The 18,196-nt window shown below is 40.8% G+C and overlaps 1 protein-coding gene and 1 pseudogene across 5 annotated transcripts in view; one reads left to right on the forward strand and one right to left on the reverse strand.

Moving 5' to 3' along the window:
- Positions 1-18,196, forward strand: part of RALY (RALY heterogeneous nuclear ribonucleoprotein) — a 137,981-nt gene that overhangs the window by 60,368 nt on the left and 59,417 nt on the right. The window lies entirely within an intron of this gene.
- LOC119515284 lies at positions 5,778-6,139 on the reverse strand (annotated as a pseudogene).

Raw genomic sequence — 18,196 nt, forward strand, 5'->3', positions numbered from 1 at the left:
GGAAAAGTGCCCAGGGCAGAGAGATCAGCCTTGCTTCGGGATTTGCATATGCGCCTCAAGGCCTGATCTCCGCCCTTCCCCTTTCTGTGTTCACCAGAACTCCAAAAATCCTCTGCTTTTATTTTGGAGTTTTTCGTGTTGTTTTTTTTCGATGCCTGTCTCCTCTCTGCTGGGCTGGCTGCTCTCAGAGTCTCTGGTGTCTGGCCTCAGTCTATCTATGGTTGGAGTTTGAATCAGTAGAATGAGTTTCCGGTAAGAGCAGCCACTGCAATTCTCCCTTCTCCTTCCTGGAGCTGACAGCCCCTCCTCCCCCGGGACTGAGCCTGGCAGGGAGGGGCGCGGGTCCCCTGGCCGCAAAAACTTACAGATTTCGCTGATCTCAGCAGTTCCACGTTTTCATGAGTGTTGTATGAAGTATGCCCAAAGACAGATTGCTCTGTGGTGTCCAGTCCACGCAGTTCCTGGCTTTTTACCTACTTTCCTGGAGGAGTAACTAAAACATACAGCTCACCAGTCTGCCATCTTGCCCTGCCTCGCGATGTATTCTTTAAGGGCCTTTCCTCTAGCCTTTCCAAGGCTAATTTTCTGAAATTTCACTGGCTCTCAAATTGTGCTTGTGCCTCAGCTTTTTGCCCTTGTTGTTGAGGATTTCATTTATCTGAGCAGCCTTCCCAACCAGCCAGGCTTTGTCTAGCCCAAGAGTGTTTAGAGTGTCTTGAAATCATAATTTCAGATGACTTAAAACCATACTATTTTCAAATCCCTCATTTAGTACTGAGAGATGATGCATCAGAGTAGAAAGACCCTATGCTTTGACATCAAACTCTAAATTCACATTCCTACTAGGAGCTAAAGCTTAATCTTTCTGAGCCATAGTTTCATCATAAGAAAATGGGAATAGTGATAATAGAGTAGGCACATAGAGATTTATCATTATTGTAGGAGGAGAGAAAAAACTGGAGCACCAGGAGGTGAAGTGACATGCTCACGGTCAAGCTCCAGCCAGAAACCATGTCTCACGTATCTTGGTCCAGGGTTCTCTTCTTTCCTAGAATCACGGTCAGGTGTACTTGTGTATATAGTAGCAAAGATCAGAACTGAAAGCATGTCAGCTTTCTTAGCATCTCCGCCAACAGCCTTCTCAATTCCCCTGTGTTGTCTATCAGTAACATTAGCAGCCTGTACTTGTTTAGAAACAAATGTTCTATAAGCTCTCTTGTTTGATTTGCTTTGGCTGGTCCAGGATCCAGATGCTTTTAGAATAGCACAGCAGACTCTCCAAGACAGTTCATTCCCCTTCCAAGCTACTAGCAGCTCTGATTTGCTGCTGACTGGGGTTTGTCCTCAAGTCTTCTCTACCCGTCATGTGAATCACCTTCAATCATCTTTTGCCACCTTACCCTTTCCCTCTTGAGTGGAAGTAACATTTATTGTCTACTGTGTTCCAGATACTGTGATAGGCACTTTAAATTGATTATCTCTCTTAATCTTTATAGCTCATTAAGCTATTAATAGTTTCAGAGGGGAAAGCTGAGGTTCAGTGAAGTAAGTGAATTTGCCCAAGTTCAGGTTCTCTTGACCCCATAGACTAAGTTCTTAATTACCATCTTTCCCCTTCTGCCTTCAGCTCCCCAGGAGGGTGGAGTGTTTAGGAATACCCAAGAAGAGGCATTCAGTGGCCTTGGATAATGGGAATATTTTCCATGCCTTTCAGTGCATTTTCCCATGAGCTTCTGCTAGGCCCTGCCTCAAAGCAACTTTTCCAGGACCCAACTGGGTGGCCCAGACAGAAATCCAAGCATTAAGTGAGAAGAGGACAGGTTTCTAATTTCAACATGGAACATGGAGTCCCTAGTAAAAAGTGTACTTGTCATTTTCAAAGTTGAATGAAGGGAATATTTTAAGCTATAAACCCTGTTTCTATTTCGACTCTGATGTGCAGGGAAGGAAAGAGAAAAGGGGCTGTATCATCTCAAGCTTTGTGATCCTCCTTCAGGAACCAGGCAGAAGAAGAAAGAGATACACATAAAAGATTTTAAGAAAAAGATTGTTCTAATAGGACTTCAAATCTGTACTCACTTTTCAGTTTACAAAGCACTCACTTTCCCTTTAGAGATCTTACTGTGAGGAAACTAAAGGCATCTGCCTTTATATGTCAGAGCCAGGGGGTAAAGTCCACGTCCTTGCCTTGGAATCCCTGTGAGTTCAAGTTCTCCCTGAGGGTTCTCTCCTTGACTTCAGGCCCACACCAATCTTCAGCTGTGAAAGGGGCAGGCCCTTAGTCTTTACCTCTTTCTGAGCCCTCCTCTTCCCTCCTGTCACCCTCCCCACCTGATTCATACACAGCTACTAGGAACTTGTATTGTTAGACAAAAAGTGCAGTATTTTTGGTTCTGCATTTTCCCCAGGATCTTTCCCCATGAAATCATGGTGAATTTTAGTATGTCAAAGTACAAAGGAAGCTTAACTAACCTCAAGTTTACCAAGGAACCCTTTAGTTAAACATATAATTCAACATATAAAACAGAGTCACTCTGTTTGAAGTGATGACAGGGGACACAGAGTTCACCAGTTCAACCTCCCCACTACCCTCACCACAGACAGGCACCCAGTAGCATCTGCCTTGAAACTGCAGGGTTCTCAGGAACACAGTTTGGAAAACAACTCTGACCTAGACTAACCTTCCCATTTTGTAATTGTGAAATTGAGACCCAGCAAGAGGCAATAATATGCCCAAGGTGAAAACAGCAAATCCTTGGCAGGTCTCCTGACATTCAGCCTGCTGCCCTTTCTGGTACACTGGACTTTTATGTCATTTCTTAAGTGACCACCTGCTCTACTTCATTTACATCCTACATTTGGGTGTCAGGCTTCTCTTGCCTCTTGGCACCTGGTTCCTATGAGGTAGGCAGACTTGTGAATGTGCACACCCTGTCAGGGCATAATTCTCATGTTTAGTAAAGACATATCAAGTTTGTTTTTTTTTTTTTTAAAGCAGTTTTATTGATATAAATTCACATACCATACAATGCATCCAAAGTGTATAATCAGTGTCTTCTAGTAAATTCAGAGTTGTGCACTCATAACCACAATCAATTCTGAAACATTTTCACCTTCAAGAGGGTTCACCATGTTATACAGCCCCATGTTTCGTCCTCTGGCTTTCCTTCTAGGGACATACACGACCCTACACTTTTCCCTCTCAACCACAATCACATCCACATATCTTTGCTATTAATTACACTCACTATAATGTGCTACCATCACCTCTATCCATTTCCAAACATTTACAATCAACCTTATTACATATTCTGCACAAATCAAGCATCAGCTCCCCATTCTCTGCCCTCATTCTATCTTCTGGTGACCTTTGTTCTAGATACCAGCATCATGAGTTTGCTAGTTACATTTAGTTCATATTAGTGAGGTCATGCAATACTTGTCCTTTTGTGTCTGACTTATTTCACTCAGTATAATGCCTCCAAGGTTCATCTACCTTGTCACATGTGTGTGCCATGACTTCATTTCTTCTTACACCGGCACAATATTCCATTGTATGATATGCTACATTTTGTTTATCTATTCATTGGTTGATAGACACCTGGGTTTTCCACCTTTTGGCAATTGTGAATAATGCTTCTATGAACATTGGTGTGCAAATGTCTTTTTGTGTCCCTGTTTTCAGTTCTTCTGAGTATATATACCTAGTAGGGAGATTGCCAGATCATATGGCAGCTCTATACTTAGCTTCTGGAGGAACCGCCAAACTAGCTTCCACAGCAGCAGTGCCATTCTACATACCCATCAACAAGTTTTGTTTAACTTGTTAATGCGGGAACCAGCAGAAAGAAAATAGCTCAGAAACTGGATTTCTGTTGTTAGTAGAAAAAAGATTGCTGAAATAAGTTTGCTAAAAGAATCAAAATTGGTTAATGTCCTAATGGAAATATAAAATACCTCTGCCTAAAAAAGTACGCCTTCTCAGTTTTCTGCATTAACCTTTAATTTTGCAGTTTTTAAAAAATTTTTTATTTTGAAATAATTTCAAACTTATAGGGCAATTGGAAAAATAATATAAACCTCATACAGGGAACTCGAGTAATACTCCCATATATCCAGATCCACCAATTTTAACATTTTGCCATCTTTGTGCATCCTGCCTGCCTTCTAGACCCTTCCCCCCATCTGTCTGTTTTCTGAACTTTGAGAGCAGGTTGTGTACATCATACTTATTGAACACAATATTTCCATGTACATTTACTCTGAACAAGAATATTCACTTAGATAATCAACCTTAAGTGCTGATTACCTAAGTTCAAGAAATGTAACATTGATATAAAACTTACATCTATATTCCAGTTTTTCTAATGTCTCAGTGTCCTTTGAACTTTCTCTACTCCCATGCAGTATCATGTATTTCATTTAGTTGTCATAATCTCTTTAGTTTCTTTCTTTTTTTTTTTTTAATTGTGGAAACATGTTTACAACATAAATCTTCCCACCTGAACCCTTCCCACCCAAACCCTTCCCACCTATACCATTCAGTTGGTTAAATCACAGTCATAATGTTGCAGTACCCTCACCACCATCCATTACTAGAACTTTCTGTTCACCCCAAACAGAAACCCTACACTCATTTGTCCCTTTCCCCCACCTTTTAACCTGTACTGTATATTCTGTCTCTAAGAGTGCATATATATTCTGTGATATTTTCTTTGTGGTAACCACGTAGCTTAAATTTAACATCCTAAATCTACAATATTTCATTTGCTTTGATTCCAACTTAACTTCAATAGCTTATATGAACTATATTCCTATACCCCTCTGATCCCCACCTTTATGTACTTCTTGTTACGAATTAAGTGTTTATACATTACAGTCAATTGTCTAGTGTCGTTTCTCTTCAACCTGCAGAACCTCTCTTTAGCATGTCTTGTAGTCCCTCAGCTTTTATTTATGTGGGAATGTCTTAATCCCTCCTTCACTTTTGAGAGACAGTCTTGCCAGACACAGAATTCTTGGTAGGCAGTTTTTTTGCTTTCAGCACTTTAAATGTGTCTTCCCACTACCTTCTTGCCTTCGTGGTTTCTGATGAGGAATCTTACTGAGGCTCACTTGTATGTAACACATTGGTTCTCTCTTGTGCCTTTTCAGAATTCTCCCTTTATCTTTGGTATTTTGACAGTTTGATTATAATATGCTGTGGTGTGAATATATTGGGGTTTATCCTGTTTGGAGTTCACAGAGCATCTTGGATGTGTGTGTTTGAGAGTTTAGAGAATAGCTCTTGGCCAAAGTGTAGAAGCCTTTGGTCCTTACTATGCATGCTTCTTGTCTTGGGCATGTATGTTTGGCCCTAGGAATTCCCTCATTTACATGGATGTGTATTTCTCATCTTCCCTAGGGAACAGTTTCCTGATGTTCCTGAGCACTGCAGTTTATGTCTTATAGCTAGCAGTCCCTTGCCCCAGGTAGCCTCTTGACTGCTCTTCCTCAGTGTTCTAAAGGAGAGCTCTGTGGGCTGCCCTTCTACATGCAGGGCAAGTTCTAGAACAGCAAGTCCCTTAGGCCACCATAAGAGACTAGACCAGGCATACATGCTCCCTGTAAGTGCAAGAGGGTCGCTCTGCTCCCTCTGGAACTGGGACCAGGGATCTGCACTGGGAGTGCAGGCCAGCTCCATGCCGAGCACTAGTGGGGTTGGGGAGAGGTCAGCCAGGGCGCCACAATATCCTACCTTTCTTTTTTTTTAAGAGTTCAGCTTTTTATTGAACACATTACAAAAGTAATTTATAGTCAAAAAGTCCAAAGCCCATGTCATCATCAGACTCCTCAGATTCTTCTTTCTTTGCTTCTACTTCCTTTTCCTCAGTCGAGGCAGCAGTGGGGAAGGAAGCAGAACCTCCTGCTGGTGCAGCACCCACTGCTGGGGCAGATCCACCAGCCCTTACATTTGCAAATTGAGGCTCCTGATGGTGCTTTTGGCTAAGATCTTTGCAAATAAAGCAGGCCAGAGCTGTTCAAAATTTATGCCAGTTGCTTTAATGAGGGAACTGATCTTAGCCTCTGTGATGGTAACCTTATCGTCATGGAGAATGAAGGCCAAGTGGATGTAGGTGAGCTCAGAGATGGAGGCCATGGTGTGGGTGAGTGCTGGGTAGGTGGCTGCTGGGCACAGTGCTAGTCACTGGATGAAGTGATGACCTCGGCCTTAGCTTCCTCGAAAGAACCGAACATCTTAGAAGCAGCTGAGGAAAAGGGACTGTGAACAGCATCTTTTACCCGATCCCACTGCTTTTAAGTAGACTTTTTCTTGATTTGGTGCTCACCCTGTTACTGCAGTGCTTTGTTTTCTGGAGCTTTGAGAAAGGTGTTTCTGCTAGTTCTTGCTGGTTGTTGTTCAAAGCTTCTAAGGTGGGGCAGAGCCCTGAACTGTCTCACTTCTGCCATCTTGATTGGTGTTCCGGTTTGCTAATGCTGCCATTTCACAAAACACCAGAAATGGATTGGCTTTCGTAAAGGGGGTTTATTTGGTTACAAAGTTACAGTCTTAAGGCCATAAAATGTCCAAGGTAAGGCATCAACAATAGGGTACTTTCACTGGATAAAGGCCATTGGCATCCGGAAAAACCTCTGTTAGCTGGGAAGGCACATGGTTGGCATCTTCTTGATTCCAGGCTACATTTCAGAATGGCATTCTCCAAAATATCAGTGTGAGCTTTCAACGCCGTCTTCAAAAATGACTCTCAGCTGCAGCTGCTCTGAGGTCCTTCTGTTTGTGAGCTTTTATATGGTTCCAGTGAACTAATCAGTAAGACCCACGCTGAATGGGTGGGGCCACACCTCCATGGGAATAACCTAATCAAAGTATTACCCACAGTTTGGTGGGTCACATCTCTGTGGAAACAGCCGAATCCAAAGATTCCAACCTAAACACCACCAATGTGTCATCCCCCACAAGACTGCATTGAAGAACGTAGTATTTTGGGGGACATAATAATACAACTGGCACATTTGGGGTGGGGGTGGGGTCTCTTAACTTTGCAGCTTTAAAACTTTTGGACCCTAATCATTTGGAAAAGAGTAAATCAAAATTCTATTCTCCAAGTGTTTCAGATGATCTACAGGAGCATATTAGAAAATGTTCAGATATAATTTTGAAAGGTCACATCTTTTTGCCATGTTTCCAAGTTCTGGACAATTTTTCGTAAGATGCCACCACCAAAACTGATCAAAGACTTTTGCTTTAAAGCTGGTTATAGCTGCCCCAACCCTAAAAGGCACCTTTCTGTTCAGGTATGGATCCATCCTCTTTGCTGAAGCTTCTACAGGTAGCATCTGTCAATGAAATATTGAACTCTTTCCTGCAGCCCTATTCACTGTTCTGGGGTTTAGCCTTTGCTAATCCTAGACCTGCTTTCCTTTCCCGTGATCATGGAGGCTCTTTACTTGCTCCTGGTTGCCCTCAGGGTCATCGTGGATGCAGAGAAGTGTACTGCTAAAGGGGTGACAGGGTTCCATTTGGAGGAAGGCTGTTTTGAGCACAGAGCTAGTTCTGTTCATAGGAAAAGGAGGCAAATGCTTTCATTATGTGGTTTTTACCACTATACAATAGACATTTTGCCTTTCTCCCCATCTCCGCATTCCCAGTGCTATCACCTGAAGCCAGATCTCAGTTATCTTTTACTGGGACTATTTTAATTGTCAACTGACGGGCCTTCCCACCTCTAGTCTTTGCCTTGAAATATAACTGCCTCTCTCCCTTCATAGATTTTAAAACCAGTCTTATTCCTATCACTCCCCTGCTCATAAAACCTGTAGAATAAATCAGACCTCCTTAGTGTGACATTCAGGGTTCTACAAAGACTAGTTCTCCCTTTTCTTTCCAGCCTCTTCTTCAGCCCTCTCCTCCTCATGCTCTCTAGTGGGTGGAAATATCAGGGAAACCAGTTTTTGGACAGTATGAAGGAAGAATTTCCTGATCAAGACTGCCATTGAAGGGTTAGGAACCTTTCTTAATTGTGGGACCACGTTAAGATCCAGTTTGATAAACATTTGTGCCAGTGTTTATTCTTAGGGGATCAGGATTAGATCCTTAGGGATAAGGGGAAAGCAAACACATAGTCAAAGCCTTTGGAGCCCACATTTCATCAAGGAGGATGGGCAGGTAAAAAGTAGCCTACAGTGATGATCACTATAATGGAAGCATACAGAATGCTTTGGGAGCTTGGAGTAGGGGGACACCAGCTGCCTGAGAATTCAAGAAAGTTTCACAGAAGAGATGATATTTGAGTTGTGCTTTGAAATTGAGGCCTTTGGCAATTGTAAAAGGATGACTAGCCTCCAAGCTGTGTCTTTCAGGGAATGGAAACAGGTTTTCAGCATGAGTGTGGTTAGGGTTGAAGTATTAAAGTAAGTAGCTCTGAAGGACCTAATAATATTCAAGGCTAAGGAAGTATTGTACGTATCTGAGGCCCTGAGGTCCATTTGGTAAACGAGGAAATGAGGCTGACTAATAGAGCCAGCCACACAGTAAGTTAGTAGCAAGGCTAGTGTTGGTACTGTCCTGGTTCAGTCTATCTTACTTTCCTCCCTGCTGTCTTCTGGCTTTTGCCAAGATTAACTTGAATCACATTTAATACCTTTATTTTTGCCTCCTTCCCTCAGCTTTCTTTCCCTCACTCTGTGCCCAGGGCTCTTGTCAAACCATTGTTCCATTTCATTCTAGGCCACTTTGCCTAATCACGTCATCAGCATTTCCCAGACCCACATTTGGTCATATGACCTACTAATAAGGAGATTCCTGGAATGTCTAAGCTAGAGGTCCTTGAATATCTTTTAGTTCAGTCTTCTAGTATTAGAAACCCAGAGATGGCAAGTGACTTGACCAAGGCCACTTATCTGGTTAGTGGTAGGAGTTGATTTCCTTTCCCCTGTTCTCTTGCCTCCCATGCTCTGCCCTTTATTTATTTATTTTAAATTCAATTTTACTGAGATATATTCACATGCCGTACTGTCATCCATGGTATGCAATCAGTTGTTCACAGTATCGTTAAATAGTTGTACATTCATCACCACAATTTTTGAACATTTTCATTACCACACACAAGAAAGAATAAAAGTTATAGTAAAAAAGAACAACTATAACATCCCACCCCACCCCATCCCTCCCTATTATTCATTTACTTTTTGGCCTCATTTTTCCATTCATCTGTCCGTGTAAAGGGAATGGGAGCCACAAAGTTTTCACAATCACATGGTCACACAGTGTAAGCTATATAGTTATACAATCGTCTTCAAGAATCAAGGCTACTGGGTTGCACTTCAGCAGTTTCAGGTATTTCCTTCTAGCTATTCCAATACACTAAAAACTAAAAAGGGATCTCTATATAATGCATAAAAATAACCTCCAGAATGACCTCTGGACTCTGAGATCTCTTCAGCCACTGAAACTTTTGTTTCATTTCTCTTCCCCGTTTTGGTCCAACAAGGTTTTCTCAATCCCATGATGCCAGAGCCAAGCTTATCCCCGCGAGTCCATGTCCCACATTGCCAGGGAGATTTACACCCTTAGGGGTCATGTCCCACGTAGTGGGGACGGCAGTGAGCCTGCCTACAGTGTTGGCTTAGAGAGGCCACATCTGGGCAACAAACGAGGTTCTCTGGGGATGACTCTTAGACACAATTTAAGTAGACTTAGTCTCTCTTTTGCAGTAACAAACTTCATAAGGGCAAGCCCCAAGGTCAAGAGCTTGCCCTTCTAAATTGGTAGCCCCCAAAGCTTGTGAGAATATCATTAATTCCCCAGATGGGAAATATAATATTTCCACATTTTCCCCCAGTCCCTTAAGGAGGCTTTGCAAATACATTTTTATTCTCTGTACAAATTACTTTGGGATATAAGCTGTACAAACCAACCAGATTTCACTCCCTATTCAATGTTCCCCATAATTATGGGTGTTTGATTAAGCTGACCGTAAAGTTAAATTGTATAGTATGTTACAAAAAATACAGATTTTGCACCTAATAAATATCTCTTCCTTTCGTCTCACACAGAAGTTGAAGTTTTAGAATGCAGTCAATATCATCCTTTACCCTTTAGTCTGACTTACCTTAGTTCTAACCAGGTCCATTTCGTTCATATCTCTAATCAAAGTCTGATCTCTTTTTTTAAGACTCCTTAGCATTTGTTGCATGGGGTGATGCTGACATTCATAGCTGCCAGACTCTGACTCTGAGTCTCAGGTGTAACACAGATACCCAAAATTTGAGGGACTGACCAGGTTATACATAGAGAGCTCAACACCTCAGAATTTAGAAATAAGCATTATAACTCAGGAATAGATGTAACTTCTATAAGAGCTTACAATCTAAGAACTTTTACAGTAAGCCTTCCCCTGATAACCTATGCTTGCAGACTCAATTCTCAGAGTTTGTGCATTGTAGTTAGTCCATATTAGTGAGGCATTATAGTGTTTTTCTTTTCATTTCTGGTTATTTCACTCAGCATACTGTCCTCAATGTCCATGAACCTCACAACTTCCCTCCTTCTTGTAGCAACTCAGTATTCCATTGTATGTATACACCATGGTTCACCATTCCGTTCATCAGTCAGTGTACCCTTAGGCCACCTCCATCCACTGCAAATCGTGAATACTGACACTATAAGCCCCACTTTCACAAATGTCTATTCATGTCCCTCTTTTCAGTTCTTCCAAGTACATACCCAGTAACTGAGTTGCAGGACCATGTGGCAACCCCATGCTTAGCTTCCTGTGGAACCACCATCCCGCCTTACAGATGGGCTGTACCATTCTTCCCCACCAGTGGTGATTAGGTACATCCCTTTTTGCACATTTTCTCCAGCACTTTTATCCCTCTGTTTATTTTTTAGATGGTTTTATTCACACATCATACATTCCATCCTAAGTAAACAGTCAATGGTTCCCTGTATAATCACATACCGATTTCTTCGGCGAAGAAAGAGGAAGAGGTGAAAAAAGTAAAAAGAATAAAGAAAAAGAAAGAATAAAATGACAACTAAAAAACTACAAAAGAAAAATAAAATAAGAATAAAACACAATAAAAAAGTCAGACAGCAACACCAACGCCAAGAATCCCATACCTCTCCCTTATATCCCTGTCTTAATAGATTTAGCTTTGGTATGTTGTTTTTGTTATAATTAATGGAAGCATATTGCCGTGTTACTGATAACTATAGACTCTAGTTTGTATTAATTGTATTTTTTCCCCAATACCACCCCATTTGTGTATGATTTTTTAAATGTGTCTTTAGATTGGATTTGCAAATATTTTGTTGAGAATTTTTGCATCTGTATTCATGAGGGAGATTGCCTATAGTTTTCCTTTCTTGTAGCATCTTTACCTGGTTTTGGTATTAGAATAATGTTAGTTTCATAAAATGAGTTAGGTAGTGTCCCATTTTCTTCAGTTTTTTGAGAGAGTTTAAGTAAGATTGGTATCAGTTCTTACTCATACTCAAACTCAGAATTGTCCTTTTTTTCACTGAATCTCTGGAGAGAAGTTTTCAGTAGCTATTTACATTGCCATGATGATGGCGTCCTGCTAAGTGCTTTTAAGACGCACTTATCACTGCATGTGAATCTACAATTATTTCAAAATGAAAATTTTAATTTAAAAAAATTTAAAGAGGGTTTATCTCCTTTTATATAGTTGTGTTATTTTTGTTGAATGTGGAAACCAGGCCAGCTTAGGATTCAATGTAAACCTATTTTCCAGTTGTTATTCTGTCACCTTCTAGCTGTATAGACTTGAACAAACCTCTTTACCTTACTATTGTGTGTTTCTCCCACTAGAGCCCTAAAACTCAATTCCATGACCATTTGCTAACCTGACTTGCTTACCTCCTTCCTCACCTTAGAAAATGTGTCTTCTGTTGATGACAGAGCACTAGCAAATGGTCTTACTCTGCATGACCTGGAGAGGGCAGGATGGGAGGCAGAGGACACTGTGCCTGGGAGCTGTTAAATCAAGGATTAGCTATACCTTATAAATCAAGTAAAGATTCTTGGGGGTAGGCGTCAGGGGTAATATTGATGGTGTCTCTGCTTGAAATTATCTTCTGGGAATGAGGAGATTGCCAACTCAGTTTAGTGGAAGGACCAGCGATGCACAGCTCCCCCTGCTTGTGCCTGGGCAAAAGACAATGTGTTGATGGGACATCAGGTGCTAGCATTGTGTCAGTCCCTGGACAAGGCAGCTGTGGTTTGATAGAGCCCAGGCTCTAGAATTACATCAACCCAAGTTCAAATTCCTGCCTCCAGTTACTAAATGTGCTCCTTAGGCTCTTTCTTACTTTACTTCTCAGAGCCTCAGTTTTCCCTTCTGTAAAATAGTATTGGTGATACCTACTTTTAGGGATATTGTGAAGATTCAAAATGACTTTGGTAAATAGGTGTCATGTAATAGTGGATACTTAGTTGGGTGAATAGCAAGTCAATCTGTTGGCTTTTATCTATTTGTAGACCACTGTTACTATGAGATGGCTCTAAAGTCAGGGCTGCTCTGATTCCCTGACCAACCTGCCCACCCCCTAGATTTCCTTCCTCAAGTTCAAGTTCAGGCTCCAGAATTGATCAGCCAGAACTGTTTGCCAGGTGTCCTATCTGAGTAAGAAAGATTACTACGTAGCAGACATACAGAGCCAGGTCAGGTAGCTCAGGCAGAAACTGGTGAATAAAAAGGCTTCTCTCTGTTCCCAATAATTAGTCCTTGGGGATCCTAGCATTGAAATTCTAATTGACACAGGAAGGAAAAGATTCATTAGGCTCTGGACTCATTAAAATGCTCCGCTGCTCACCTAAATTTATTCTTGGCACTTCATCAGGAGGACTGAAGTAAATCAACTGTCTGGGAGGCTGCTGACAGCAGAGTCCAGTGTGATTGGTGCTGTTGGTGTGGTATTGGGCCTTCCAGATTATGGAGCACACAGATGGCTTTGGAAGTACCTTGCCTCCAGTACTTAGCCTGTGTCCAAACTTGTGTATTGTCAGCACTAGAAGGACTTTTTGAAATCATTCTTAGATCATAACTAATTTGTGGATGGTCCAAAGAAGGACTTGGGGTTTGCACAGATAAACTAGCGTTTTAGTGTGAGAGAGAGAAATAGAATTGGTTAAGTTTCTGGACTTCCAAGTGTCTTGGGTTTGTCTCTTTATACCTCAAAGCTATGATCTCTGTTAGAAAGGCCTGAGCCTAATCAGGTTGTGATTCATTGGGTCTGGGCTTCATCAAGTAACCTCCCACTCAATTAAGAGTATAGGGATAGATAATAGCTTAAAAGTAAAGAGCACTCAGGATAAGAATTCAACTTTAACACATTTTTACTAAAGGAGCACCTAAGGTAAAAGGAACAAGTTTACAATGTAAAAATAAATTGATATATTACCAAGCCCAGGAACCCCTTTTCCTCCAGATGCAGCTGGACATGAGATCAGAAGCTCCCCCTTGTCTCAGTTACAGAGAATTTATAGCATTTTTGATTTACATTCAATCAAATCATATTCTATTTTTACATTAAATGATGCTTTATGAACACAGATGTCTAACAAAGTGAAGCACCTGGATCCATTAGTGGTTCAAGATCAAAGGAGGGTATCCATGTTATCAGAGGCTTAGCCTTGAATGCCTGTAAAACTTGACTGATAAAATTTTTACTAATTAAGCTATGACTTCTGTAAGAGCAATATAACATACTTTTATATACACAAAGTCTAAAAATTAGAAGAGATTATTATTACTTGTCTCTAACTTGTTAATATAGTAATTTTTTTCATTTTATTCTTTGATTAGTTTAGCCATTATATCATATTGATAAACATACATTTAATTAGGACTGTATTTAACCTTGCTACATTATTTACTTCTTATTTATGATTAAAGTAGCAGCCTCAGCCCCACAGCAGCCCCATGATTACATGTTATCTATGTCTCAGAAGGCTGAGAGGGCCTTTCTGCTTTCTTGAAAATGGTCACAGCTTTTTTAACTGTTTAGCTTCTCCTTCAGTATAATCTTCTAATATAGGACTTGAATTACAGTAATCATCTGTCCCTGTTATTACAAGTAAGTCTTTCCACTTTTTATCATTTGGAAATTGTACTTGAGTGTTTTTAGGTAAAAGTTCTGTTAAATGTGCTTCTGTATCAGAAGGAATAACTGGTTCTTCACTATCAGAACAGAAAATATCAGGTGGTATATGACAGCAGCATAGAGAGGACTCAGCATCCTCATTATCAGATTCCTTAGTTGAGATATTAACCTTCAACAAAAGTCAAAAATCTTTCCCTTGCATCACCTTTGGATTTCTAGACCCAGTATTTCATTCATTCAGTTTACAACAGATACTTTTGACTCTTTCTGTGTGCTAGGATTCTGTGATAGACACAGGTGAGTAGGAAACACCTAACCCAGTCGTAGGAGGATTAGAAAGGCCTTCAGGAAATCTGAGGGTTGAATGGGAAATATCTCAGCAAAGAGGCAGATGAGCAAAGTTCAAGGCTGAGGGATCTGCACCTACAAAACTCCAGAGGCTCTTTCCAGGAATGGAAAGTTGAGTCTTGTGAGAGTGGGAGGATTGAGGAGGAGATGAAAAGTGAAGATGGACCAGATCCATGAAGTTTGGGTACAAAGAATCCTGGACCTGGGAATAGGAGTCCTGGGTCCCAGATATAGTTTTGCTACCAATATGTTAGTCATTCATCATTCAGCTAACATTTATTTAACATCTTTTAAGTGCACCATGCTGGGATTTGGGGTACAGAAATGCATAAGATGTGTTCCCTCCCTCAGAGATGTCAGTTTAATGAGGCATAAAACTAAGAAACCATCCCTATAATAAATCAAAGTAACATTTATGTTTCTGGAGGAAGTCACAGAGTTGAGCTGTGTGTTACTTTCAGCATTTTTTTTTTGGGCTTTAATAATCTCACCTGCGAAGTGGTAATATGTAGCTGTCGTATGTAGCTTGTGAGCCAATGTGGAGATAGCTTTATAATGAGTGGCATTTGTGTGAGTTAAAAAACACATTTCACATCATTACTTCATTGAATCTCAAGTACAATCTCATGACTTAGGAAGTTTCCCCCCTAAAATTACAGCTAAGGTAACTAAGATTTAGAGAGATTGAGGCCTGCTTAAGGTTTTTTTATTTTATTTTATTTTTCCTGCAATATATATATTTTAATTTAAAGTGATTTTGACAGTAATACACCATAAATTCTTATTTTGACACTCACCAAAATAGTCACCTGGAAAACCCGCTTTTTGTGACAAAGGACAGAAGGCTTGGTCACATTTAAATCACTGAGAACTAGAGAGAAATACTATTGCAAATCATAATAGACATTACATCCAAAAAAATTTTTCCCAGTCCTTATTGTAATATTGCACAGTGTAGTTGCTACATGGCAAACTAGTGTAGCATAGAAGTAAAAGCAAAAATAAACAAACCAAAGAAAGCCACAAGTCTAAAATTGTTAAACAGTTAACAGTTCAAGTTAGTAATGAAATCTGTGTCATTGAGTTCATTAAAACAAATCTTCCTACACCTTGTGTTTAAGGTTTTATAGCTTTTGATTAACAAATCTAGGATTATAAATCCAAAGCCTGTGCTCTATTTTGCACTACAGAGGTACCCACACAAACTTGGAAAAGTAGAAAGATGGCAACCTTTCTTTCCCCTACTGGTGTGACAAATTCCTTACCTCTTCTTTTTACAGTTACTAGAAATGCAAAAAAAAAAACACAACAAAACAAAAACTCATGTATGAGAAGCTGTTTTATGCTGGCTGGGGAGAAAGAAAGGGAATTATTAGGTTGGACTCTGAATTTTAAGACTGTGTGCCCCAGTGCTCCATCAGCTCCCACTCTTCCATTCCCTGCTGTTTATAGAGTGTTGTGTCAACCATTATCCTATCTCATTAGCTATTCACAGCAACTTGTTGGGTAGACAGAGCCTGTTTTACAGATGGGTAAATTGGGTACCACAGAAGATAAATAATTTACCCAGAGTTACTTAACCATTCTTGCCAGGACCAGGGCTGGAATCCAGGGCTCCTGACACCAGGCAGGTACTCTGAAGTTATAGAATGTGGGCTGCTTTGATTCAGTTCAGTTCAAACAGTTCTTGAAAGTACCCCATGTCCCAGAGATTTTTTGTATAAGAAAGCTTATAGGGGACAGACATGCCAACAAACCATCTTGGTGCAGTATGTTCCCTAATAGCATGGATTTTTGTTATTTACTGCTCTGTTCCCACCCCAGAGCCTAGCTCCAAGATTACTTTGCTGTTGTTTTTGGTCTTAGCCTGCCAGAAGCTGGAGGAAACAGATGGCCATAGCAATGTGGATCATGAGGATGTGGTCCCAGGCAGGACTGGCGGATGAATTGAGAGTCCTGCCCCCATCCACTGCTGTTCTGTGCCTAGACCCCTGCCATGGTATTCGCCATCCCAGAGCAAAGTGCAGCTGGCCAACCCTGGACCCATTTCCCCGTCTCCTATCACCTGTTCACCTCCCTCCCTACCCCCTACCCCCGCACTTGTTGGTCTCCTAACAGACAAAGGTTGCTGGGATTTCCTGTCCCAGATGACTCTTGGGACTGTTTCCCCTGGCATGTTCCAAGATAAGGTTAAGGAGTCTAGCATCATAGCCATTCTGGCATCTCCTCTACCTGATAACTCCTGGCTACAGACCTCCCATCATTACACTGTTTATATTCCTGATTCCTTAAGAAGCAGATTGGCTGCTTAGTGTGATTCTTCCAAACAGCCTAAAGCATAATCAGTACTGAGAGAAATGGACATGTTTCCTGTTTATCCAAAATTCTAACTGGGAAGTTTTAAGGCGCACTATTTGTGGGAGGTGCCTGGGATAAGGACAGTTGACTTTCATGATAGGAACTTTCCAAGAACCTTAAGTACCTTATAAATCATGAAAGGGAATGTTAACATTTATTCATGAAGTTTCACACATCCCTCATATTCATGTCTTTATACATTACAGAGCCCTTTCATACTTGTTACGGCCTTTGAGTCTTAGAGCAACTCTAAGAGGCAAGCAGTGCAAGTATTAGGGTTCCCATTTGACAGTTGAGGAGACAAAGGCCAAGAGAGGATTAAGGAGGAGTAATGACTGATAATCAGGGTGGGCAGAGCCCAAAACAGAACCCAAATTTGGGAGACAAGTAGTTGTGGGTTTGAAATCTGGTGCTTACCACTTTCTAGCTCTGCAACCTTGGGCAAGTTACTCAGTCTCTGTGAGCCTCGGTTTCTTTCCTGTAATATGAGGATGATAATACCTACCTTATACTGTCTAAGGATTAAATGATAGGATGTATGGAAAGTGCTTGGCACAGTATAGAACATGTAATAGTTGTCGTTAACCGCAGGGTTACACTTATTGTTCTAAGTGTATTGTATTCTATATCTTTGAAAATTGCTATTCACTACAATATAATGAACTACATATAATAAATCACTGTTAACAAGAATATCGTTTAATTTAAGTGCTTCTTTGGGTTAAGAGAACTGAATTAGTGGGAAGCAGGGGTGCTCCAGACCCCGGCTAAGTAATTCTGATACAAATCACAATAGGTTAGAGTCGTTAGGGACTCTAGAAATCTGTTCCAGTGTTTCCCAAACTGTGTCTTCCTCAGAAGAGATGTTAATAATTTGGGAAGAGTCAGACCAAATACTCAAAATATTTGTTTACTTCTGACTTCTAAAGAGTACATTGTGACTCTTTGGAAGGAGGGAGGAGTGGAGTATGCCAAGTTGTTTCTCATGCTTTTTGATCTTGCTACTCTGATTAACATCTTGAGGAACACAGGTCTTCCATGGAAAAGTTCATGTAATGCTGATCTGGTCCATTCTCCCTATTTTCCGGATGAGGCAGCTAAGGTCTGTAACCAAGGTTACAGAGCCAGAAGACACCAGAGCCAAGTCTAAAGCTTAGGGTTCGTGATGCCCTCTCGGATGTACCCGTTTGTTCTCTACCATTCTTCCTATTCTAGCCAGGAAATCCTAAAGTTACAGGAGATTCTGTAAAACAATAGTCAGAGAATGTGGTTAGAGCATCAAATTTTTTGTTTTGATGTGTTTATCCCAATTAGCAGAAAAATGAAGAAACAACATGCTTAATGGCCATCAAATGTTTC

The sequence above is a fragment of the Choloepus didactylus genome, chromosome 19, assembly GCF_015220235.1.
Source record: "Choloepus didactylus isolate mChoDid1 chromosome 19, mChoDid1.pri, whole genome shotgun sequence".
In the NCBI taxonomy this organism is placed as follows: domain Eukaryota; kingdom Metazoa; phylum Chordata; class Mammalia; order Pilosa; family Megalonychidae; genus Choloepus; species Choloepus didactylus.